The following is a 25,072-nucleotide window of genomic DNA, read 5'->3' as shown; positions in this document are numbered from 1 at the left end:
CCTCTCAGACTTCCATTGAAGATTGTGGACAGAATTTGACTCTTTATCTGAGAAATGTTATAACTATAAATGTACTACTTCAAAGGGTCTATGACTTCTGCTGCAATCTGCACAACATCATCAAATTCCCTAATGAACTTGTAGTTCAGTGAAGTTTAAGAATCATAATAAACAGGTAAAAGCTATGGATGTAATATCAATACTGAATTCCAGTTCTTTTTGTTAATAATAAAGACAAACCAGATTCCCTGGTCAATATATAAGACAAAGGATCATGAAAATGCTAGCTTAATTAATGGGAAATTTTGAGTGTCTAAACCGCAGTTTCCTTAACTATAACTGGGAATATTAATACTTATTTCACAGAATTATTAAATGTTAACATACATTATAATGTATATAAAGCACTTAGCACAGTGCTTGAAACTTGATAGATACTCAAATTTTTGTTTATATTGTTATTATTTCTCTGATATTTACATAGTGTTATATTGACAATATCATGAATTTCATAATGGAGCCTTTTTTGGTGCTATTTTTATGTTCCTCTTGTTCTCCATAAAGAACACTCTTCCAGGTCCTCAGAGCCTATGTAAAAATATTGAACATTTGAGCTGGAAATGATTTGGGGGGAAACTCTGGAATTTAAGGAAGAATATGCTAAGACCTGAAGACCTATCCAAGCTGACACAGCTAATTTGTGGCGGCAAAACTGGGTCTTGCCCCAAGTCTCTTGTCTCCTAATTCTATGGCTTTGCTGCATTATTATTATTATCCCAGATTGAGAAAGGCATCGTGAAAAAGTACACTAGTATGTATTTACTTAGCACCTACCTAAGTGGACCTAGAGCTATGCTGAAAACTTTCAAAAATACAAAACAAGTGTGAGACACATTCCATATAATTAAATAATGATAAATTATAACACAAATGAATCAAATTGCTCCTCTCATTCATTGTGGACCTCTTTCCTCTTAATTGTACATTAATTTTGAATGTCCTTTCTTAGGTTTCTGTCTTCAACTGTGAGAATAAGAGAATGTGATTGTGTATTTGGATTTTTGCTAAGCAGTAATGGCTGATTATTGCTATGCAAAAAACTCAATTTTTAAGGTCAGGGACACATCCATACATCATCTAATAGTCTTATTTTATAGATAAAATAAAAAAGGTATGGAGACAAAGTAATTTGCCCAAATTCCTCTCAGACCTCAAAGCCCATGTTTCTGCAACACAAATTCCACTGAGCATTTTAACTTCAATATTAATCCCTAGAAGCAAGATAAATAAAAAAGAACAATACACAAGCATGATGCATATAAACTGCTTAATTAGTAATAATTTATTCCCAAACATTTGTAAGGTGTCAATTATTTCTCAGGATACCTCACAAGAGGGTAATACTAGTGTCAGAGCAACAGCCACAAATAACATTTTCTTCACTCTTACCATACTCCCATTAAGGCAGCTCCTGTCTTGCCTATGTTTATGAGCTAGTCCTTCCATCTGCCAAAGTCCCTAAGCTGTTTTTTATTTTATGGTGTCATCTTCTGGGTGATCAAATATGCTACTCAGGTCACTGTGCTCTTGACCTGTTTAGGTCATAGAGGTTATTTCTTTTTAATTTTTTTAATTTTTTAAATGTTTATTTATTTCTGAGAGTGAGAGACAAAGCATGAGCAGGGAAGAAAGAGAGACAGGGAGACAAAGAATCTGAAGCAGGCTCCAGGCTCTAAGGAGTCAGCACAGAGCTCAACGTGGGGTTTGAGCCCACAAACTATGAGATCATGACCTGAGCCAAAGTCAGATACTTAACCAACTGAGCCACCCAGGAGTCCTGGCCCTAGATATTATTTCAAGGTGGGAAGTTTAGTTCACCCTGATTTGTATTATTAAGCTGGTTACAAAATGATGTGGCCCTGTGCTTTGAATGTCCTACAAAGGTGTTGACTGAAGGTCATTTCTCTTATACTCTTAGGTCAAGAATGAAACCCATAGTCTGGACCACAGAGTGTTCAAGTAGCAAATGTATTCAGTATTACTCTCCTTATTGAGCCTGACATGTAACCTCCAGTTTCACAAATTTGCAAGAGTTCTGCTCGGGAGCTTACTCAGGATTTCACATAAATAAAGGGGGATCAGCCCCAGAGACCTACAGATGTGTTCAATCCCAAGTGAAAAAATGCACAGGCCTTGACATGACAGGGATGTCTACTCTCACCACTGTTGTTTCACATAGTGCTGGAAATCCTAGCATCAGCAATCAGAAAACAAAAGGAAATAAAAGGCATCAGAATTGGCAAAGATGACATCAAACTTTCACTTTTCGCAGATCACATGAAACTCTACATGGAAAACTTGACCGACTCCACCAGAAGCCTACTAGAAGTGATCCATGAATTCAGCAAAGTCGCAGGGCACAAAATCAACGTACAGAAATCATTTGCATTCTTATACACCAAAAATGAAGCAACAGAAAGAGAAATCAGGAAACTGATCCCATTCACAATTGCACAAAAAACCATAAAATACCTAGGAATAAACCTAACCAAAGATGTAAAAAACCTGTATGATGAAAATTATAGAAAGCTTATGAAAGAAATTGAAGAAGACACAAAGAAATGAAAAACATTCTGTGCTCATGGATCAGAAGAATAAACATTGCTAAAATGTCATTATTACCCAAAGCAATCTACACATTCAATGCCATCCCCATCAAAATTGCACCAACATTCTTCTCAAAGCTAGAAAAAAATTATCTTAAAGTTTGTATGGAACCACAAAATACTCCAAATAGCCAAAGTAATATTGAAGAAGAAAACCAAAATGGGAGGCATCACAATCCCAGACGTTCGCCTCTCCTACAAAGCTGTCATCTTCAAGACAGCATGATACTGGCACAAAAACAGACACATAGACCAATGGAATAGAATAGAGAACCCAGAACTGGACCCACAAGAGTATGGCCAATTAATCTTTGACAAAGCAAGAAAGAGTAACCAATGGAAAAAAGACTGCCTCTTTAGCAGGTGGTGCTGGGAGAACTGGACAGCAACATGCAGAAGAATGAAACTAGACCACTTTCTTACACCATACACAAAAATTAACTCAAAATGGCTGAAGGACCTGAATGTGAGACAGGAAACCATAAAAACCCTAGAGGAGTGAGCAGGAAACAGTCTCCTTGCAGCAATTTCCTACTCAACACATCTGTACAGGCAAAGGAATCAAAAACAAACATGAACCATTGGGACCTCATCAAGAAAAAAGCTTCTGCACTACAAAGGAAACAATAAAAAAAACTAACAGGCCACCGAAAGAATCAGAAAAGGTAGTTGCAAATAGCATATCAGATAAAGGGCTAGTATCCAAAATCTATAAGGAAATCACAAAACTCCATACCCAAAAAGTGAATAATCCAGTGAAGAAATGGGGAGAAGACATAAACAGACACTTCTCCGAAGCGGACGTCCAGATGGCCAACAGGCACATGAAATGATGTTCAGCATTACTCATCATCAGGGAAATACAAAGCAAAACCACACTGAGACACCCCCTCACACCAGTCAAATTGGCTAAAATGAACAAATCAAGAGACTATGGATGCTGGCGAGGATGTGGAGAAATGGGCACCCTCCTACACTGTTCATGATAATTTAAACTGGTACAACTGCTCTGGAAAACAGTGTGGAAGTTCCTCAGAAAACTATCAACAGAACTCTCATATGACCCATCAGTAGCACTGCTGGGGATCTACTTAAGGGATACAGAAATGCTGATGCATAGGAGCACATGTACCTCAATGTTCATAGCGGCACTTTCAACAATAGCCAAATCATGGAAAGAGCCTACATGTCCATCAACTGATGAATGGATCAAGAAGATGAGGTTTGGTAGGAGGAGCCAAGATGGCGGAGAGGAAAGGAGCTCTGTAAACTTCGTCTACCCCATCTATCGAACTGAGAAGGACATTACTCTCATCTGCAAGAGTGGAAGGAGAAAATATGGACTCCAAAAAGAAGACAACCTCAAAGATGCCTGAGTGAGTGGGTGCGAACTGGGGAGATTGGAAAATGGGCCAGCCTGAGAGGGGCAGAGGATGTGGGAGCCCCAGCCCAACACAGGGCAAGCACGTGGAGCCCTTGAGAGACAAAGGGAAGAGAAAGAGAAACTGAACACACTGACAGTACTGTCTTTAGAGAAGAGATAAAAAATGTTCAACTACTCTCAGAGAGAAAAACTCTCACTCCATATATAACTGCTGGGTAGCCCAAATCCCGAACCCAGGTGGACCAAGGGAAAAAAGAGCTTCCACCCCTGCGCCATCCTTGCACAGAGGGGCAGCGGCCCCAGGGGCAGGCACTTCAGCCTTGGCTGCAGGAGTGGGAGCATATACCTCATTTCCACAGTGCATCTCCCTCTAGCATTGGCCTCGGGAATCCCGAATTCCGGGTGCCAACAGGGAAAAAATAGTCCCCAACCCTAGGTAATACCAGCAGGAAGTTGGCAGCAGTGGAGTTGGGGGGGAAGGGGGAGCATGGGGGTTGCATGCTTTGTCTGAAGGGGTGCAAAGCTCATTTCCTGCAGTGCTTGGTGCCTTGGTAGCAGCAGCGTGAATCCCAACCAGGGCCAAGAGAAACTGATCCCTCTCCCTACTGCATCGGGCAGTGCACCTCATCTCAGGCAGCACACCTCGCCTCAGACAGCTACAGCACAAATCCCAACTGGCACCAGGAGAAACTGATCCCTCCCCCTACCCTATCCCTATTCTGGCTAGGGGCTGGGAGTCAGCAGGCAGAATCTGTGAGGGCATGCACTTCCCCTCCAGCAGTGAACCTTGCCACAGGCAGCTGCAGCACAAATCCCTGCCAACACATAGAGAAACTGCTCCCTCCCCCTACAAGCCTGGCTAAGAAGCCAGCCACCAAAGCAAGTACACCTCATCTGTGATAGCATAAAACTGCATGGACTAGGATTTTTAAATGAGTCGGGCCTGGAAAATACATCTTGGCTCAGCTGCGGCACAAGGAGATTGGAGTCATTAGAGTGGCCTGTAGTGCCTAGATCCAGCCAGCCTGGAGCACCACCTTTCTACTCTCTGCAGCCACCAAGGTGGGGCCTCTGAGAGCAGCACCCTAGACCTACTACACCAAACCACGATTATCTGTGAGGGAGAGCTGTTGCTTTTTTTCTTTTTTTTTTTTGTACTTATTTTTTATTATTATTACCTTTTTTACTTTAATTTTTTTTAATTTTTTACTCCTTATTTTCCTTTCTCTTTTCTCCCTCTTTTTTTTCTTTCTTGCAATCCAGATATGTTCTCCTGTGTTTCATCCTTATCTTTCCCCTCAACTGTTTATACACCATTAGACTGTCCATTGTCCTATGTTGTCTCCGCCTCCCTTTATTTTCTTCTTCTTTTCTTCTCTTTCCTCTCCATTTTCTTTCTTTCCTTTCTCCCTTTTAATATGTTTGTTTGTTTGATTTGTCTGTGTGTTTGAGTGCTTCTGTTCCCTCTGTGTGGTCTGTCTATTTTCCTTCTTAGGTCTACCCCAAGAAACAAACCAAAGTGTGCATGATGGCAAGTCCCAAATATCACTGAGTAGGGAAATAAATAATCAAAGGCACAACAAGACAAACTGAGAGACACCATTAAAAGAATATTTCCTGAAACTAAAGTTGCTGGACAGTCAATAAGCCTCCTTTAACAGAGCAATATTAACAGGTGCACAGTGCACAATGAGCTTTTTAAAACTGACAAGGGACAGAAAACTAGCCAAAATGACACAACGAAGGAACTCTCCCCTGAAGAACCTCCAGGAAGAAGTCACAGCCACAGAACTGCTCAACACAGACCTAAACAACATCACTGAACAAGAATTTTAAATACTTGTCATAAGATTAATTGCTAGCGTGGAAAAAAAGCATCAAAGAAGCAACTGAGACAATGACTAGGAACTTTGAAAATAGATGTGATGAGTTAAAAAAAAAAGGCTATAAAGGAGGTGAATAATAAAATGGAGGCAGCCACAACAAGGATTGAAGAAGAAGAGAGAAGAATAGGTGAATTAGAAGATATAGTTATAGCAAAACAGGAACCTGAAAAAAGAGAGAGAAATTGATCCAGGAGCAGGAAAGGAGAATTTCAGACCTGAGTGATAAAATCAAATGGAATACCTTCCATATCATAGGAATTCCTGAAGAGGAAGACAGAGAGAAAGGTCCTGAAGGGATACTAGATCAAATTATAACTGAGAATTTCCCAAATCTGGGGAGAGAAATAGACATTCAAATTCAAGAGGCACAAAGAACCCCCTTAAGACGTAATTTGAATCGGCCTTCAGCACGACATATCATAGTGAAACTGGCAAAATATAAAGAAAGAGAGAGAATTCTGGAAGCAGCTAAGGAGAAAAGGGCCCTCACAAACAAAGGGAAGCCAATCAGAGTGGTTACAGACCTATCTAATGAAACTTGGCAGGCCAGGAAAGAATGGCTAGAAATCTTCAATGTGATAAACAGAAAAAACATGCAGCCAAGAACCCTTTATCCAGAGGGCCTATCCAAAATAGAAGAAGAGATAAAGGTTTTCCCAAATAAACAAAAATTGAGAGAATTCATGACCACCAAACCAGCCCTACAAGAAATCCTAAGAGGGGCTCTATGAGGAAAATATTGCAAAGAATACATGGTGCCAGAGACACCACTATAAACATGTATTCTATGTAGAACACAATGACTCTAAACCCACAATTTTCAATAATAACACTGAATGTAAATGGACTGAATGCTCCAACCAAACGACACAGGATACCAGAATGGATAAAGAAACAAAATCCATCTATTTGCTGTCTACAAGAGACTCATTTTCGACCTGAAGATGCCTTCAGGTCGAAAGTAAAGGGATGGAGTAATATCTATCATGCGACTGAAAGTCAACAGAAAGGCGGAGTAGCCATACTTAGACAAACTGGACTTTAATGTAAAGTTAGTAACAAGAAATGAAGAAGGACATTATATAATAATGACAGGGTCTCTCCATCAGGAAGAGCTAACAATTGTACATAACTATGCACCAAATTTGGAAGCACACAAACACATAAAACAATTAATCACAGACAGAAACAATCTTATTAATAAGAATGTGCTAACTGCAGGGGACTTTAATACTCCATGGACAGCAATGGATAGATCAACCAGACAGAAAATCACTATAGAAACAATGGACCTGAATGACACATGGGAACAGATAGAATTGATAAATATATTTAGCACTCTGCATCCTGAAGTTAGGAAATTCACCTTCTTTTCCAGTGCACATGACACATTTTCCAAGATAGATCACATGCTGGGGCGTAAAGCAGCCCTCCATAAGTATAAACGAATAGAGATCATACCATGCACACTTTCAGATCACAATGCTATGAAGCTTGAAATTAACCACAGGAAAAAGCCTGGAAAACCTCCAAAAATATGGAGGTTAAAAGTCACCCTACTGAAGGGTGATTGGGTTAATCAGTCAATTAGAGAAGATATTAAAATATATATGGAAACAAATGAAAATGAAAACACAACAATCCAAACTCTCTTGTACACAGCGAAGGCCATCCTAAAAGGAAAGTATATTGCAATCCAGGCCAATCTCAACAAACTAGAAAAAGCGCAAATTCAAAATCTAACAGAGCACCTACTGGAATGAGAAGAAAAGCAGCAAAACACCCCAACCCCAACAGAAGAAAAGAAATAATAAAGATCAGGCCAGAAATAAACAATATAGAATCCAAAAGAACAGTGGAGCAGATCAATGAAACCAAGAGTTGGTTCTTTGAAAAAATAAACAAAATCGATAAACCTCTAGCTAGGCTCCTCAGAAAGAAAAGAGAGAGCACCCAGATAGACAAAATCATGAATGAAAAAGGATCTATTACAACCAATCCCTTAGAAATACAAGCAATCATCAGAGATTACTATGAGAAATTATATGCTAACAAACTGGTCAGGCTAGAAGAAATGGACAAATTCCTAAATGCACCATCACTGCCAAAATTCAAACGGGAAGAGATAGAAAGCATGAATAGACCAATAACCAGTGAAGAAATCGAACCTGTTATTAAAAATCTCCCAACGAATAAGAGCCCAGGGCCAGATGGCTTCCAGGAGAATTCTACCAGACATTTAAAGCAGAGCTAATACCCATTCTTCTCAAACTATTCCAAAAAATAGAAATAGAAGGAAAACTTCCAAACTCATTCTACGAAGCTAGCATCACCTTGATACCCAAACCAGGCAGAGACTTAGCAAAAAAAGAGATTAACAGAGCACCTACTGGAATGAGAAGAAAAGCAGCAAAACACCCCAACCCCAACAGAAGAAAAGAAATAATAAAGATCAGGGCAGAAATAAACAATATAGAATCCAAAAGAACAAATTCCAACTACAGACCAATATCTCTAATGAATACAGATGTAAAACTACTCAACAAGATACTAGCAAATCGAATTCAACAGCATATAAAAAAATTATCCATCATGATCAAATGGGATTCATTCCTGAGTCACACGGCTGGTTCAATATTTGCAAATCCATCAATGTGATCCATCACATTAACAAAACAAAGGATAAAAACCATATGATCCTGTCGATAGATGCAGAAAAAGCATTTGAAAAAATAGCAGCCTTTCTTAATAAAAACCCTTGAGAAAGTCGGAATAGAAGGAACTTATGTAAACATTATAAAAGCAGTTTATGAAAAGCCCACAGCTAATATCATCCTCAATGGGGAAAAACTGAAAGCTTTCCCCCTGAGATCAGGAACAGAACAGAGATGTCCACTCACACCACTGTTGTTTAACATAGTCCTGGAAGTCCTAGCATTAGCAATAAGACAACAAAAGGAAATAAAAGGCATCAGAATTGGCAAAGAAGAAGTCAAACTTTCACTTTTTGCAGATGACATGATACTCTACATGGAAAACCCAATTGAATCCACCAAAAGCCTTCTAGAACTGATCAATGAATTCAGTGATGTTGCAGGGTACAGAATCAATGTACAGAAGACACCAAGAAAAGGAAGAACATTCCCTGGTCATGGATCGGAAGAAAAAATATTGTGAAAATGTCATTACTACCCAAAGAATTCTACACATTCAATACCATACCCATCAAAATTGTTCCAACATTTTTTTCAAAGCTACAACAAACTATCCTCAAATTTGTATGGAACCACAAAAGATCTCGAATAGCCAAAGTAATATTGGAGAAGAAAACCAAAACTGGAGGCATCACAATCCCAGATGTTAGCCTGTACTACAAAGCTGTCATCTTCAAGACAGTATGTTATTGGCACAAAAACAGACACATAGACCAATGGAATAGAATAAAGAACCCAGAACTTGGCCCACAAATGTATGGCCAATTGATTTTTGACAAAGCAGGAAAGAGTATCCGGTGGAAAAAGGACTGCTTCTTTATCAGGTGGTGCTGGGAGAACTGGACAGCAACATGCAGAAGAATGAAACTAGACCACTTTCTTACACCATACACAGAAATTAACTCAAAATGGCTAAAGGACCTCAATGTGAGACAGGAAACCATCAAAACCCTTGAGGAGAAAGTAGGAAACAACCTCCTTGACCTCAACTGCAGCAATTTTCTACTCGACACATCCTCAAAGGCAAGGGAAATGAAAGCAAAATGAACTATTGGGACCTCATCAAAATAAAAAGCTTCTGCACTTCAAAGGAAACAATCAAGAAAACTAATAGGCAACCTACAGAATAGGAAAAGATAGTTGCAAAGGACATATCAGATAGAGGGCTAGTATCCGTAATCTACAAGGAACTCACCAAATTCCACACCCCATCCCCAAATAACCCAGTGAAGAAATGGGCAGAAGACATGAACAGACACTTCTCCAAAGAGGACATCCAGATGGCCTACAGGCACATGGAAGAATGCTCAACATCACTCATCATCAGGAAACACAAATCAAAACCATACTGAGATACCACTTCACGCCAGTCAGAGTGGCTAAAATGAACAAACCAATGGATGTTGGCAAGGGTGTGGAGAGACAGGCACCCATCTACACTATTGGTGGGTGTGTAAACGGATACAGCCGCTCTGGAAACAGTGTGGAGATTCCTCAAAAAACTATCAATAGAACTCCCTTATGACCCAGCAATTGCACTGCTAGGGATTTACTCAAGGGATACAGAAGTGCTGATGCATAGGGGCACATGTACCCCAATGTTCATAGCAGCACTGTCAACAATAGCCAAAACATGGAAAAGGCCTAAATGTCCATCACCTGATGAATGGATAAGGAAGATGTGGTATATATATATATTCACAATGGATTATTCCATGGCAATGAGAACGAATGAAGTCTGGACATTTGTAGTAAAGTGGATGAACCTCGAGGATGCCATGCTAAGTGAAATAAGTCAGGCGCAGAAGGACAGATACCATACGTTTGCACTCATAGGTCTAACAGGATAATAGGAGAAACCTAATGGAGGACCAGGGGGAGGGGAAGAGGGACAGAGAGTTGGGGAGAGAGAGGGTCGCGAAATCTGAGAGACTACTGAATACGGAAAACGAACTGAGGATTGAAGGGGAAGGGAGAAGGGGGAAAGGGTGGTGATAATGGAGGAGGGCACTTATGGGGAAGAGCACTGGGTGTTATATGGAAACCATTTTGACAATAAACTATTTAAAAAATAAGATAAAAATAATTATAAAATAGAAGAAGAAGATGAGTTTCATATATACAATGGAATACTACATGGTAGTGAGAAAGAATGAAATCTGGCCATTTGTAGGAATGTAGATGGACCTAGAGGGAGTCATGCTAAGCGAAATAAGTCAGGCAGAGAAGGACAGATCATATGTTGTCACTCATAAGTCCAAGAGGAGAATCCTAACAGGGAACCATGGGAAAAGGAAAAGGTGGCGGGGGGCGGGGGGGAGTTCGGGAGAGAGAGTGAGGCAAATAAGAGAGAACTTTGAATCCTGAGAGCAAACTGAGGGCTGAAGAGGGAGGGGGGAAGGTAAAGGGGGGATCATGGCCATGGGGAGGGGCACTTGTGGGGAAGAGCACCAGGTGTTATATGGAAAACAACTTGGTAATAAACTATTAATAAAAAAAATAAGAAGGAAAAATGCACAGGTTCTCAAGCAGTTAATTTTCTTACACTCTCCAATGTAGTGCAGAAGTGCTGTAGACAGCACAACCCCATTCTTGTCAGCAAGGATTCCACTATTCTTACCTGCTAAACCACGTTTCCAGATCTCTCTTGGGTTTATCTGTACATTAAGCACTTCCTCTATCTCAGTGTTTAATGATTCTGAATAGTGTGGCTGAAAGGTCACTCTCTCCCCACCAAAGCAGCTTTTTTTTCAACTAACATTAATTAGCCTTTGCTTTGTGTCAGATACTATAGTGCATTCTTTATGTGTGTGTGTGTGTGTGTGTGTGTGTGTGTGTGTGTGTGTAGTTTAAACCTCAAAATAGCATAATTATGTGGGTATGAAAATGGAGGCTAGGAAAGGTTAAATAATTTCTTTCAGGTCACCAAGGTCTTAGGTAATAGAGTTGGGAACAGATACAAGCCTGACCACAAAACCCCTTTCCTGACTACTAAGGTACATTGCTCTTCTTTAGCTGCCTGGTTTAATACTAATTTATGAAATGCAAAGTAGATAAAAGGACAACATAAGTAAAAGGAATATAAATGCATCATTAGCATGAGTAAAGTGTGCATTATCATTTTTATGTCAAGCCCATTTCTGTGAATGCTCCATCATAATAGCATTTTAGTTGATAAAAATTCAGATGCACATTTGCTGGTTGAAGCAAGAAAATGTCAATAATCCCACTTTATTTTATTAATTTATATATGGCTCAGGCAAGTACAGCTGGTACTGCTATTCTTAGAGCTGGAAGGAACGAAGGGGGAGGAAGTATTTCTGTTAACAGATAAATTCAATCAGATTCACGAGATGACTCCACTACTCCAAATCTGTAGTCACCCCCATTCTGCTCTGCCCCTAACAAATCATCCACTGCAAAGTGTGTTAGAAAGATAAATATGAGAATGGAATTAATCAAAATAAGATGAGGGACCAGCAGTCTATCACAGGTGGCAGTTTGATTAATGAAAGCCAGAAAGCAGCTAGTACAATTTGGGAAGTCAATGAGGCCAGCAAAGGTAAAAACAACTGGAAAGCTCTAACTCTAGAAAAAAATAAAAATAATCATTTGTATTTGCTTAGTTCCTTTGACCTTAGGATGTCAAGGCATTTCACATTCAATTTCTTTTATTTTTGTCTCTGCTATGGAGAAATCAACACAGATATTAATGCAAATTTCCTTCTGGGCTAACAGAAAACAGGAACAGAGATTCAGGGTTCTCACTACTTTCCTTGTAATTGATGCCTCCATGAAAGAGCAATCAAATCTTTGTGCAGTCATTTTGATTAATCTGGTAATAGATATTTTTTGGGATATATGCCCATTTTTGAGTGTTCTCTGAGAACTGTTCTCTTTACTCAGAGAAGTGAATCATTGCTGCCATGTTTGTTCTGTGTGTTTTCCCTCATGTCTACCATGGCCATGGTTGATTAGATCTTGGTTGGATAGCTGACCCACTGGGGCCAATCAGATTCTTTTTCTAATGATTCAGAATTGGGATTCAGAGAACTACTCAAGATGTAAATCAGGCACTGCTGGGTGAGCAAGAGTATAGAGACAGTCTTCAGAGAGATAAATGAAGCAGTTGGTTAGAGAACTAAGCAGGTATCTCCCTGGGTTCCTGACAGCTGTTCAGTACCTGATTTTCAGCCCCTTATGAGGCCTAGGCACATGGTCTGCCTTTAGATTGAGTGAAACTATCTTGAATCCTATTTTTAAATTCTTTTCTGCTCAAGTTACTCAAGTGAGTTTCTGTTACTTGCAACTAAAAGTATCATAATAAGTACTTTATTAATGGGTCTGTTGGGTCCACATTCTGCTTGAAATATTTGCCTTGAAATCTCTTTTAGTTCTTCTAGCTCTTCATCTAGTTTTCAACTGCCATTAATTGTGCCTCTTTTTTTTCTGCCTGCTCCTTAAATATAGGTGCACTAATGCTTAGTGCACAACTCACCTTTCTTTCTCTATGATCTTTTTAGAGAATCTCACCTCCTCCATAGTTTCAGTTAGTATCTACAAGCACTTGAATCCTAAATTTATCTCTAGCCCATATCTCTTGATTGATATTGCCAAGCCACTCTGGATAGCTTTACAAGCTACTTAAATTTTTTTAAAAATGAAATCACTCATTGTCTTCTTCCTCAAGAAAAATATGTTTTCTCCAATTTTCTGTTTCAATTTCTATTCTATTACTCTATTAATAGTCATCCAAGCTGGATGCCACAGAGTTACTTTCAAATAATTCCTCTATCCTACTCCTTATCACAGTTCAGTCTTGATCATTTAGCAATTGGACAATTTACTATGCTGAGTTTTCCTGAAACGTTTTTTTCCTACAGTCTCACATAACCACCTCCAACCATTGTCAACCTCTTCTCTACACTCTACCAGAATGTAGAACACTTTCACTTCTATTCCATTAATATTTATGTCTATCCTAATGACAGGACCACTCAGGTACTGAGTGCTACGGTTTTGTAGTAAGTTTTGAAATTGGAACATATGAATCTTTTTTAAAATGTAGATTTTGGGGCTTCTATAAATTCGGATTCAATTAGCATGGGATAGACCATAGTCTTACTGTTCATAAGTTTCCTAAAACTGTCTACTGCAGGGTCCCAAAGATGTCATATAGTAATAGTCAAGAGTGTTGGGTCCTGTCTAGGACTCAATTCTGTCTTTGCTCTTATGTGCTGTGTGACACTGGAAAGAATGTCTGCTTCTCCTTCTGTAAAATAGGGGTGATAGTAAGAGTACTTTTTACATGAATTAAATTAATTGATTTATGTAAAATAGAAGAAAGTTGAGACTACATAAATGTTAAGTAATTACTTTTACTAATAGTTTCTCAGAAGATCAGACAAAGAGAAATGCAGAAAGAGAAAATATGTGCAAATCTGATGATATCAATTGAGATTTTGAGACCTAAATTTTTATCAGAATAATCAAAAAGAAAACTTTAAAAACTTTCAATTTTCTTCCTTCAAAATTCATGGAATTATTTAGGTCAGATTTATTAAAAACTGATGGAAAATGTTTATAGCACAGATTCAATCCATTAGTGTGCATTCATTACTTCCTTCGACTTTCTTGTCTTAGAAGTCAGGGAAACAATCCTGATGAATGTTTAAAATATCCAATCATATGTCTTCTTACAAAACTCTATAGCTTTAATGGCTCAGTATGTAAAAATGGGTCACTTTAGTGAGACAACACAATATATGGTGTTTATTATCAATTTTTATTTCTAAAATTATATTAAGTAATTTAATAGGTGTTAAAATATATATTGATATTGTTAACCACATGGAGTCTTCACAGAGGCATCGTGACTTGAATGGGGATAAGAATACTTTCTCACTATATAGCCTTAATAGATCATCTTTAGTACAATGTAAAAATGTACCTAAAAATAAATGTTTCCAACATACCTTTGCAAAAAAATTTTTTTCAGCAATTTGGCAGAATCTAAAATGACTATTTTTGAATAACAAGGGGAAAAAAACCCAAATGCTTGCTGAGTAACTGATCTTTATTTTTTGTGTGTGTGGTAAAATACATATAGCCTAAAAGTTGCTGCTTTAACCAGTTGCTGATTTTAACTATACAATCCCATGGCATGAATTATATTCACAATGTTGTATGATATCAACTCTTATTTCTGAAAATTTTTTAATTATTCCAAACAGAAACTCTTTAATAATTAAAAAATAACTCTTCACTCCTCTCTCCATCTAGCTCCAATCTATTTTCTGTCTCTATGAGTTTGACTATTGCAGATATTTCATACAAGTGGAACCATGAAATATTTGTCCTTTTATATATGGCTTATTTTACTTAGAATAATGCTTTTAAGTTTCATTCATTCCTTTATATGGCTGAATAATATTCCATTGTATCTATATACCATATTTTGTCTGTTCATCTCTCTGTTGATGTTGAAGATTGCTTCTACCTTTTAGCTATTGTGAATGGTATTGCACTGAACATTGACAATACAAGTACCTGTATTCAATTCTTTTGGGTATATATGCAGGTATAGAATTTTGAGTAACTGATCTTTTAATAGAAATAAAATGCTACTTTGAAGCAAAGGAAGCCCTTGGCTATGTCTATAATACCCTGTCCTTAAAAACACGAGGCTAACCTTGTCAGCGCTCCCTTGACCCACATGTCTGCAGCTCATTATGATTGCAGTCTGGGCTGTAGAGATGTAAATTCCTCTGGAGGAGGGAAAGCTTGGAAATGGGGAGTTCAAGCTATTACCAGATGACAAAAATCAGTGACAAGGCTCAAGGGAGCCAGCGAATCTGCTCTGTAACCCTTCTTTGTCTCCTTTTCTCTGATACCTCCTTCTTCTGACAGGATGTTCTGTTCAGCCCGGTGGGACTATGGTGTTATGTAAGGTTCAGAAAGGAGTGAAGAGGGACTGTATAACGGTGTCCATCTATTGTCCCTACCAGCTGCCAAGGCTGTCATTAAATCTAGCCCTTTACTGATGCCACTGGCTTTATCCCCATCCGAGTCCTGGCACATTCTAGTGCTGCTCTGATCTCCCTGGCATGTAGTGACCTTTCCCCTAAGTTTGGTAAAGATAAATCCAGATGGTAATGGTGCTATTTATTGTATCCTGGTATAGGGAGATTGATACTTTAAACCATATGAAGGAAATACACATGTTTTATTGGATTCTATACATAATAGGCATAATTCATGTGATTTTCCATGCTTGGAAATATTCTTTATTATATTATTTGGTTAAAAAAATTGCTAAGATAGTAGATCTAGGCAAAAAAATGAGTTCATCATTAACAGGAACACGTCTCTCCAGCCTAGTCTAAGTACGCAGGCTTTCTAAAGAAGGAATTATATAAAGGAATTGAAGAGCTGTGGTAGGTTTGGAGGGAGTTTGGGCCCTATTACTGAGTTGGAAGGGAACATCTCAGACTATGAATTAAAGAGTAGCATACTTGAGATCATCTGGGCATAATGCCTGTCTTTTGTTTCTGCATCAGCTTAATGAGTAGCACAGCATAGTGGCACCTGTAATTGCCTGCCCACCTGCCACCATCACTGGATGGCAGAAGCCCTGGAGTGAAGATCAGGAGCTGGTTCTACCGGTGGCTTTTGGAAGACAGTGTAGGTTGCTGGTCTTTTTGGTAGTTTACTTACTTGAATGTTTGCTCTGGTTCTTCCTTGTGTCAGAAAGTCAAGCCCAGTTAAAGGTAGGTCAGCAGAAAAAAACAGGAAAAATGAAATTATTAAGAATGTTTTGAGAAATCATGATTTTATAGAGTACAGAAGTTTATTTCCAAGGTTATTAATATTTCCAAAAACATTTGGCTGACATACATTAAAAAGACCTCTCTACATTGCTGGAATACTGTCTAGACCAGCAAATCTGCTTGTTGGAAGTGAGTTTAGATTCTTGTCATTTCCAGTGCTGGGCCCATCTGGAACTGAGTATTTAATGACATGAAAAAATAAAGAGAACATATTTGTGCAAAAAGAAGATGAAGATGTGTAATATGAATACAGTATTCAGAAACTAATGTGTCTATACATTTATGTACATGATGCCATGATGTCTTTTGAGATCATAATTTTCCTTTACCTGGATTTTACATGGTAGCTATTCAGCAAGATACCAGTCTTTTTTCTTCCTTTCTTCCTTTCTTTCTTCTTTCTTTCTTTCTTTCTTTCTTTCTTTCTTTCTTTCTTTCTTTCTTTCTTTCTCTGAATTGTGGTATTTTTAAGCTGAGAAGAGAAGCAGAACTGCCTACATGAGGAAAATATATCCAGTGGGAGAGAGGTTTGTTTAGGAGCTAAATAGAGAACAGGAATTTTTAAAGCCCTTTCTTTCATATACTTGAAATTATCAGTAAAACAGCAATTACTCATTATGGATAGAATGCTTGAAGATGAGTGTGTAGGAAGCCACAGACTACTTGACGGCCTCCAACTATGTAGAAAGGATAGATAGTCACACACATTCACACACACACTCACACACACTTGTGTACACATGTGCATTCAGAAAAGATCATTTCACTTTCCAAATTGAAAAGTGTCTCTTGGACCTAGATTATTTGGTAAGCAAAAATTAGGGAGATATCAAGAGGCCCAGGAAAAACCAGAGCTGTCCTGGGTTAAAGTTTCAATCCTTCTACTTCCCAAGTACTTTGTACTTGTGGTGATGCCTCAATAAAATAGTGTTATTAAATTTTAAGTTACAATTTTTCAACACTCATTCTTTATGATCCTATAACAACATATTACACTAAGAGGAGATCATTTGTCAGAGTCGGACCTTAATGTGTGTAAAGCCACACATTAAGACTCTGGCCTTAATGTGTAAGGTCACACATTATTGGTGGCAGAATGAGTCTGAAAGCTTTCCATGTTACCTGAAACACTCTCCTTCTTCCTTATCCTTAGGGAAGAACAATGCATGTGTGTACATAGAGAGCTACACATCAGTACATGCATGCATATATGTATGTGTGTATATGTAAGTTTTTTCTTGAGGATGCACGTGCCAGAAATATTTCATAACATCTGAACTTCTGTCAAGGTTACCACATGATGAACTGGGATTAGGAAGCCAATCAGGAAGATATGATCAGGAAGTAATTTTTAGGGGCACCAGGGTGCCTCAGTTGGTTAAGCATCCAACTTCGGCTCAGGTCATGATCTCATGGTTCGTGGGTTCGAGCCCTGTGTCGGGCTCTGTGCTGACAGATATCTCAGATCCTGGAGACAGTCTTCAGGTTCTGTGTCTCCCTCTCTCTCTGACCCTCCCCTGCTCACACTGTCTCTCTCTGTCTCTCAAAAACAAATAAAATAAAAGCAATTTTTAGGACCTACTCTTCCTTTTTTAAAAATACTTATTTTTTAGAGAGATAGAGAGAGAAAGAGAGAGAGAGAGAGAGAGTGTGTGTGTGTGTGTGTGTGTGTGTGTGTGTGTGTGTGTGTGAGGTGGAGAGGCAGAGAGACAGAGGATCCCAAGCAGACTCTGGGCTGATAGCAGAGTCCTATGAGGGCTTCAACTCATGAACCATGAAATCATGACCTGAGCCAAAGTCAGATGCTCAACTGAGTCAGATGCTCTCTTCAACTGAACCAACTGGGCACTCCAGGACCTACTCTTCCAAATAAAGACCTCAGGAATCATGCAAAACCTTCAGGGCCCAAGCCCCAGAATGAGTGAATTTCCTCTTTAGGGACTGGCCATCATTTAGTCTCTGCTTGGCTCAGTGACTTTATCAGGCTAACCCTGCTCTCTAGTAGGGTCTCAAGCAGATATTTATTTTCATTCATTCATTTTCAACCAGAGGTCCAGCCCCATTCTGCAAGTAGGCCTAGCCGGTCCTTGACTCATGAATTTTCCAGTCCAGATGGAGACTGATTTGGTTGAAGAGGGTCAATTGCTTAGTCCATCCTTCTACTGCTGGGCCAAAGTTAAATCAAGTGATCATTTTTTCCTTGTCTTATTTCGTTCACCCAAATTTCACCTGGGTTTATATTTGTGTTGATGGTTACTGGATGAATCTCTGAGAGAAAGGTAGAGCCCTAGACAAAAAACTAAGAATGGTAATATATCTGTCCTTCTAAAGATAGAGACTACCCTCTATTAATAATTAAAGAACAGCCAAGGACAGATGCAGATTTAACACTGAAAAGTTCTTAATTAAAGCTAATCTAGAAAGAGATTTTCAAAACCATTTTGTGATTTTGCAGGCTCTTTTGATGTTTGCTAAGGATCTGTAAATTATTTTGCAAAATAACAGGGTTTTGGCATTTTTGTAAAATTACAAATGTTTAATAAGTTATATATTTGTGTAAGGGCTTTTGTTCTATTGTAGCCTTATTCTTCTCTTCAATTCAAATTATGCTCTTGCCTTCCTTTCAGTGCAGCATTATTTACAGTATTGAAGCCATATGGCCCAGTGAGAGGAGCATAGACTTGAAGCCAAACAAACCAGGCTTCATGCTCATGGTCTCCATTCATTAGCCTGGTGCTGTTAGTTTGGGGACTCAATTTCCTTATCTGTAAAATGGTGTGTGTGTTTTGGGGAGAGTGTGAAAAGGATTAAGTAAGATCATTGTTTGAGACAGTACCTCCAATATGATGAGAAATGTCTGATATTATTACTGTTATTGGCCCAAGTATCTAAGTCAGACTGCCAACTGGAAGTAAAAAATTAATGCCTAATTGACATGCCTCAGAAAAGGAATGACATGAAAAGAAAGGAGAAAGATAATGTCGACCCCAATCTTATTTTTAGTACTTCATTAACATTGATATTATTATTTTTGGAGTCTCCCAACTATTCTTGCAGAATTATTTTTTAATGCTTGGATCATTGGATTAAAGTGGTATAATTCTTCCTTCCTTATAATTTGCCATATGTAGGCATGTTCTCTATATTTAGTCTATGAATATAAAAACCTTACGATGCTGCCAAAATGCCAGGATTTTAAACATTTGAATCTAGTCAAAACTCTGGTTTGCAGAGGAATTAACAGGCCCAGAAAATTTAAGGTACTTGCCAAACTAGATTAGAGGATATAGTTTGTATTTTCTCTTTCCTTAACAACTCATTCATGGGAAACTTATGTAAGACTCAAAGAACCTAATATTTAAAAGGATACCAGAAAAGCACATTTAGTTGTGCTGAGTTTGAAAGAGAAGCAAACTTGAATAGAAATGAAACTGTCCTTCACTCTGCTAGTATTAGCTCAGTCCCACATTCTCCTTCAGAGGATACCAGGAGAAGAAACATCCCTAAGAACTAGAATCCAATGCTCTTTCCCAAAGTCCAGGCTGGGTTTTCTTAAAATTCTGCATTGAAAGACAGGAAAGAAAGAAGGAAGAAGGAAGAAGAAGGAAGGAAGAGTAAAGTGGGAGAAGGGGCTATATTGTTATCTGATCTTGTCTTTTCCTAAGAATATGCACTGGTTAGTCACTCTATAAGGCACTGCACTATTTTCTCATATAAAAAGTTAGGAAGATCCAAAGTATTTTAAAGATGATGTCTAAATAGCTACTTAATTGGAAATCAAGTCTTTCTTTGAAAAAAAATTCTTATTTTTATTGTAATGATTGAAGGTTTTTTTAATTTATTCTTTTATTATTGCCCTTGTTGATTGCTTGCTGCAAGAAGAGAGCTTATTTTTCTGGGGAATTATCTTGATAAGGTAGCTGTGGAAACGTCCTAGGAATCCAAAGGAGACTTATGAAAGATGCATTCTAAAAACAACTCCATACACACTAGAAAATTAACAATGCAAACATGTACACACACACACACACACACACACACAGAGTTTTGCTAAGCCAGCAATTTACTGTAATCAGTAAACATGGTTGGGATGATTTGCCTAATGCCTGTTCCCACTGCCTTTCTCTTGTTCCTCTTAGCTGGGCCCCTGATCCCTAGCTGTGGTTCAGTATCCTCCAGAATGACTCATTGTTGGTCAGAGCTCTCTGAGTGACACAAAATCATCCATGTTTCTTGGTAGTCCATTTCTAAGCATTAGCTACAATTTAGTTGCTTGGTTTCTGTCTTGTTTATTTCCATCAGTGACACTATTCCAGGATCCAGGTCCCAATTTTGGTTCCCTGTGCCACAGTCTTTGTACCTATAAACTGTACCATGTAGCAGTTTCTCAGGATGGATGCTCACTTCTATTCCTGTCAACCCTCTTAATTACTAGACTTTCACCATAAAACTGGGATTTTGTTTCAAACCTTGCTAATATCAGCTACTAGCCTGTTACCTGGATTACCTTACATCATCTGCTCCTGGAGTAGCTGCTGATAATTCTGCCTTGCAATTTCTTGAGCACCAATTATGTATCAGACACCAAATTTGGCAATTAACTTACTATAAGTAGTGTATAGTGCTGTAATTAAGAACACTGATTCTGAAGGTGGGGTTCAAGTTGTAGCTCCACCAATTATTAGCTATATGGTATAAAGCAAGACACTTAGTGCCTCAAAGTTTCATCTTCCTTGTATATAAACTGAGGATAATAATACTACCCACAACTTAGAGTTTCATTAAGAATCAAATGAAGTATGGGGTGCCTGGGTTGTTCAGTCAGTTAAGCATATGACTCTTGATTTTGGCTCAGGTCATGATCTCATGATTTGTGACTTTGAACCCCTCATTGAGCTCTGCATTAACAGTAAAGAGCTTTCTTGGGATTCTCTCTCTCTCTCCCTCTATCTCTGTACCTCCCTTTCTCATTCTCTCTTTCTCACTCAAAATTAAATAAAATAAAAATTTAAAAATGAGTCAAAGGAAGTGATATATATAAATCACCTCCACATGCTTAGCACTCAATGAGTGTTAGTTATAATTATCATATGCTCAACCCTATAGAAATTTTATAACAACATAATGCCATAGACATTTTTATACACATTTCACAAATGAACAAAATGAAGCTTAGAGCTAAGTGGCCTGCTCAAGTCCAAGTAGTAGATCTGAGGTTTGAACTCAAGTCCATCTGACTCCAAATTCATTCATTCAACACTTACGGCATGTTCACAAAATGCTGGGTTATCTGGTACACTATGCTATATCAATATCCCTTCATCATCTGTAGCTGGGTTGGGTCCTTTTCCACTTAACCTTATGTAATTTCTAAAACCTCAGGGATATATGTAGTTGTTCTCCCAAAATGTGAGATGCACCACTTTCTGGCCTCACTCATAAAACTTTCACATGCATGATCCTCTTGTCTACTTTCCTGAATGTTGGCTGCAAGGAGACAACTCAAGATCTGAGAAAGGGCCAAAATAAGACTAAAGGATCACTGGTTCCAAAGTTACTATTTGAAGCAGAACCCCAGGGAAAGGTAGCTGACTGGGAATACTTGTGTGGTCTGTTCATAGAGAATAAAGAATACTTACCATGTTAAACCACCGAAATGTGTGATTTTCGTTATAACAGTTAGTTTGTACTGACAAATAAACCCCAACAGGCATGTATAATCTCAAGCCCAAGTCCATCCTTGAGTCTTGTGTGCCCGCTATACTGAACTACTTGTAAGCTCATCACACTCTCTCTCACCTGAGCCTCTGCTCCTGTGGTGCCTCTGTGTCCCAATTGAGTTCTCCAGAAAACTGATACCAAGATAGGAGTACAAGTGGTCTGTGGGGGTAATACCTGTGAATTATAAAGAAGGAAGAAGCAGAGTAGACCTGAGAAAACTTTCAGACCCAGTGCTGATCTAACACTTGGGAAAGAAAATAAGAAGGGCCTCAGATTCCAAAAGCCCTTGGTCAGTCCAATAGGGAGCTCCAGAGCAAAGGTTGCCATTTGAGGAGTCCCTCATTGGGTGTAAATGGTCAGAACTTATTACTCTTGCTGTGCTCAGTCATGGACTGAGCTACATGGATTTGCAGTCTGCCTACAAATACTTCTTCTCTCCAAAAGAGAAGGAGTATTTCTAATCCCCAAATCCAGATTGGACCTTTTGGTAAGCAGAATAATGTCCCCAACCCCCATACTCAAAGATGTCCATGTTCTTATCCCTGAAACCTGAAAATACATTAGGTCATATGGCAAAGGAAAATTAAGGTTGTGGATGCATGTGTATGTTAATCAGCTGACCATGAGATGGGGATATTATTTTATAATATCCAGAAGGGCCAATATAATAAAAAAATCCTCAGAATGGGAAGAAAAAGGAAACAGAGATCTAGAATGATATGATTTGAGAAAGACTCAAAAGTCATTACTGGCTTTGAAGGTGACCTCCCATCAGCCAAATAATGAAGGCAGCCTCTACAACCTGGAAAGGGCAAAAAAATGGATGTTGTTCTTGAGCTCCAGAAAGAAATGGAGTGCTGTTGAAACCTTGGTTTTTGCCCAGTAAGGCCCATTTCAGACTTCTGACTTCCAGAACTATAAGAAAATAAATCTATGGTTCGTTAAGACACTAGTTTTGTGATAATTTCTTATAGCAGTAATAGAAGTTAATATAAGTACCCACTTTATGTGTTCAACAGCTATATTTTCATAACCATGGCATATTTCTGTGCCCTTACTTTTAACTCATAATAGGTATTTAATAAGTAAATATTGGTTGAATTATTCCAGCTTGCTTCATTCCTGACTATTTAATTATGACCATATTATGTTGAACATTAACAAAATAACTTCCAAAATCACATTTATCATTAGTTATTTCTGGTTCACAATCACATATGTAGAATTTTTATGATATATTACTTTAGGACCAGTTCTGGGCACATGCAGGTGCTTAATACATAGTTGTAGAATGAAAAAATGGGGGCGCCTGGGAGGCTCAGGTGGTTAAGAATCTGACTTCAGCTCACAGCTCATGAGTTTGAGCCCTACATCAGGCTCTGTGCTGACAGATAAGAGCTCAGAGCTGTCAACACAGATACTGTGTTTTCCTCTCTCCCTGTCCCTCCTCCACTCATGCTCTCTCTCTCTCTATCTCTCTCTGTCTCTCTCTCTTTAAAAAATAAATAATAAACATTAAAAAAAAGAATGAAAAGGCTACAAAGTAGCCTTTATTTATTTGTTTGCTTTATCATCACAAAAACAAACCATGAAAAACAACAAACAAAACTCAGTCTCAAAGAACTTGGAGAGGAAGAGGAGAATAGAAAATCCATAGCAGAAGATCATATCTCAAAAAATGTTATTTTAGTTTCAAATATGTTTGCTCTCAGCAGATTTCCATTTATATAAATACGATTATTGGGGTCATGTCCTTAAGATACAGTCTCCATATTATACTTGATTTATTTCTGAAATTAAATTTAGAACAGATTGATTTTTAAAAAGACATTTAAAACTGTGACCACTGACATTTGCTTAGTCTCCTGGGCTGGTTGGGGGTAAAGAAGGAGGGTAAAGGAAAGAGAACAAGAACAAGTCAGAAGTTATTGATTAACAGCCCAGTCAAAGCCTCACAAACCAGTGTGACTTTGAAGGGTATTAAGGGTATTTATTATGTTTTACCTTCGTAGCTTTCATTCTTTACTCACCTGATATCAGTAACTCTACTTCCCATTTAAGAACTCTTCCTTTTCTCATTCTTCATCCTGCAAATTGGGAGGAGCTATCCCTTTAGTTTAGCTACACTAGAAGTCTGGGATCCCAATCTCAGGCCAATCAGCACATTCTATTTCCTTGGCCCCACTGATTAGTTCAGACTTAGCCACTTGACTCAAAACAAGTCAATTAGATATCGGTCTAGAATTTTGTTGGAAAGAGAGGTTCTTCTCTCACGGGAATATTTAGAATTTAGGACTAATTTTGATCAGGTGACAACTTTCTTATCAAGACACAAGGAAAGACTGAATAAAGATTGAGCTAATATATCACTCATCATCAGGGAAACACAAATCAAAACCACACTGAGATACCACCTCACACCAGTCAGAGTGGCTAAAATGAACAAACCAAGAGACTATAGAGGCTGGCGAGGGTGTGGAGAGACGGGCACCCTCCTACACTGTTGGTGGGAATGTAAACTGGTGCAGCCACTCTGGAAAACAGTGTGGAGATTCCTCAAAAAACTATCAGTCGAACTCCCCTATGGCCCAGCAATAGCACTGCTAGGGATTTACCCAAGGGATACAGAAATGCTGATGCATAAGAGCACATGTACCCCAATGTTCATAGCAGCAATGTCAACAATAGCCAAAACATGGAAAGAGCCTAAATGTCCATCACCTGATGAGTGGATCAAGAAGATGTGGTATATATATACAATGGAGTATTACATGGCAATGAGAAAGAATGAAATCTGGGCATTTGTAGCAAAGTGGATGGACCTCGAGGGTGTCATGCTAAGCGAATTAAGTCAGGCAGAGAAGGACAAATA

The sequence above is a fragment of the Suricata suricatta genome, chromosome 2, assembly GCF_006229205.1.
Source record: "Suricata suricatta isolate VVHF042 chromosome 2, meerkat_22Aug2017_6uvM2_HiC, whole genome shotgun sequence".
Taxonomy (NCBI): domain Eukaryota; kingdom Metazoa; phylum Chordata; class Mammalia; order Carnivora; family Herpestidae; genus Suricata; species Suricata suricatta.
Note: the sequence above shows the minus strand (reverse complement) of the source record.